The sequence below is a fragment of the Perognathus longimembris genome, unplaced genomic scaffold (genome assembly GCF_023159225.1).
Source record: "Perognathus longimembris pacificus isolate PPM17 unplaced genomic scaffold, ASM2315922v1 HiC_scaffold_153, whole genome shotgun sequence".
NCBI classification, from domain to species: domain Eukaryota; kingdom Metazoa; phylum Chordata; class Mammalia; order Rodentia; family Heteromyidae; genus Perognathus; species Perognathus longimembris.
Window position 1 is genome coordinate 48,990 of NW_025956540.1, and position 2,777 is coordinate 51,766.

Sequence of the window (2,777 nt, forward strand, 5' to 3'; positions counted from 1 at the left end):
TCTCATTTACCAGGGCCTTCTAGTTTTAGCAAGACATTTTAGCATACTAAATACTTATCAGCTGAAGATAACTGGGAGGCTCTGTACGGGGATGCGGGGGGTGGGAATCTCATGACAAAGGTGGCTTCCTTTGGCCATCAAACACAGGAGACTTCTTTAATGGAGAATTTCCCCCCATAGGCCTATTAGTTTGCTAATAAGGTGTCAGAACTTCTGTGTCTAGACTAAGTTTCCCACTGGACAGCGAAGTTTATTCTCCCACATTACCTGGTGTTCATTGTTAGCGAAATTGTGTGTGTGTGTGTGTGTGTGTGTGTGTGTGTGTGTCTTGATATACATAGCAAAATATCATTCAGTCTTACAAAAGGAAGGATATCCTGACATAGGCTAAAACACATGTGAAATAAACCATACACAAAAGTCAAGTGCTGCATGACTTAAATAGGGTGTGGCATTTTCAGGATCTTAGGAGGGTGGTGATTGCCAGGTATTATAGGGTGGGGATACAGAGGAATAACTTTCAGCCAGCAGGTTCTATAAGCAGCCTGGATGCCTACCTTGCCTGGTACCTTCCCCAGAGTTATTTCTTGCCTGGTGTATTCATAGATCATGGTCCTACTACTCTCATTCATATTGTCTATCTATCATCTAATGGGCATTATGCTCAGACAAGCATGGGTTATTGAAATACTTCCTCTATTTCTTTGTGCATTTACCCTTTGTGGACTAAAAGTCTGAAATACACTAAAATGGACTGCATTATTACTATCTTCCTGTTCTGTTCATGTTGCCTTCTTACAATTCATATCCACATATGGTTGATTTTGCTTTATTGGGTTAATGTGTGTCGGGAGCAGAGCTAGCAGCTAAGCTCATCCTGACCTCTGGCTGTGCCGATGTCGCCAAGATGTCGCGAGCCAAACTTGCACCTAGGTTCATTTTCACCTCTGGCTGTGCTGTTACCGCCAGGATATGCTAAAGGCAAAGTCCACTGCCACTGTCCGGAATTGCTTTGTTACCTTGTGTTTACTGTAATCAAATGTTGCAAACTTCAAAGACTCTTTATGCTCTGGAATTTTAACAACCCTATGCTATTCCCTGGTTCCAAAACTGCATATAAGCTGGAAGTTAAGAATAAACTGTTGCTGCAGTCTTGAGTCTCAATCTCGAGATGCAGACCTCCCGTACCCCATCTTTGTCTCTTGTCTTTTTTCTCTTGCCTTAGTTTTCCTTTTCCGTATCCCTGCCGCCCCTCAGTCAGGATTTCTGTTCCCCTGCCGGCTGGCCCGGCAGGTTTGGCGCCTGGAACAGGGACTTGAAGGCCTGGGATCGACGGCAGGTGACCCCCGCTCAGGTAAGGACGTCCGAATGCTTGGGAAGGAGAGCGGGAGGAGAGTGTATCGTCGGGAGTAATAAATTATGGGACAAGGTAATAGCCGCATGCTATACATGCAGGCCCCCAAAGGCATGCTTAATGCCCGGGCAGTGAAAGTTGGCCAATGTAACTTAGAACGTTTCTTTTATTTTATTGAGAAAGCATGCCCCCAGTTCCTGGAGGAAGGAACCAATAACTTAGAAACTTGCTAGGAAAAAAAAAAAAAAAAAAGGGAACATATGATGCAACTGGCCCTGAGAAAACCTCAGTGGATGCTATTATTCTTTGGTATCTGGTCCGAGATTGCTTAGATCTTAGCCATGAATAGATTAAATTCGATCAGTCGATTGGAGAAACTGAACAGGGACCTGATGAGTGTTGCCCAGCTCTGGGAGCATATGCTGCTGCCTGGGAAGAGCTGAGAAAATTAACAAGACCTGAACCCACTGAGCTAGACATTAAGGAAGACTCAGATGGCTCAGACTCTGAGGAGAAATTATTCAATAAGCCTATTAAAGATAGATTGACCTATGTTGAGACTATGTTAAAATCAGTTATAGCTCTATTGTCACAGCTTCATCCAGAACAACAAACTCCTTTAAAGGGAGTCCTGGCAGACTTACAGCTCTCCTAGGTGCAGGCTGCTAGCAGGGGGAAGGAACCTGAGGCTAGGGAAATGCTAACGCCACTAAGGTAACTTGTCCTGACCCAGCGCTCTAATTCCATCCACCAGGACAGATTTGAATCCCAACCAGGGTGAGTGACCATTAGCCTGGAGCTTACATTTTCCATAAATCCACTGGGCTAGGTCAAGGAGATCAGCAATTGTGGGTGTTTGGAGATAACTGACCTCTAGTTCAGCTCAGCAGGTTGCTCGTCAAGTCTAAATTGTTTCAGGAAAACTGCTCAAGTTTGAGCCCAATCATATATATTTGGAATATTTTGCAGGACTTACCTAACTTCTATGAGCGCTCAGGCAGATGAAGTTCTGTCTCTTTTTCTGTCTCCCTCTAAACTCTGCCTGCCTGCCTGTGACATAGGATGGGTATTGATATTTGTTTAACATCTGCTTTAAAAGACTCAAAGAAAGGTTTTCTATTCTTGTTATTGATGTTTAAGTTTTGTAGATTCAGTTAAATTCTGCTTGTTTGGCTAAATCATAAGCTTTCTCTAGCATTGAGCATATGGTAGACAATAGGATTGGATGGAGTGAAAGCCTGCCCATCCCCAGGTAACAAGCATGCCAAATTCCTGGAGGCTGGCAGAGACTTGGAGTCCTGTGGCCTTGCATTTCAAAGGTGCCTTACAATTCAAATGCTGCAAGATGAAGGTGTCTTACTGTGAGCTCACTGTCTGTGTTCATACCCTGTCTCCCATATACTCCGTTTGTGAGCTAAACTGG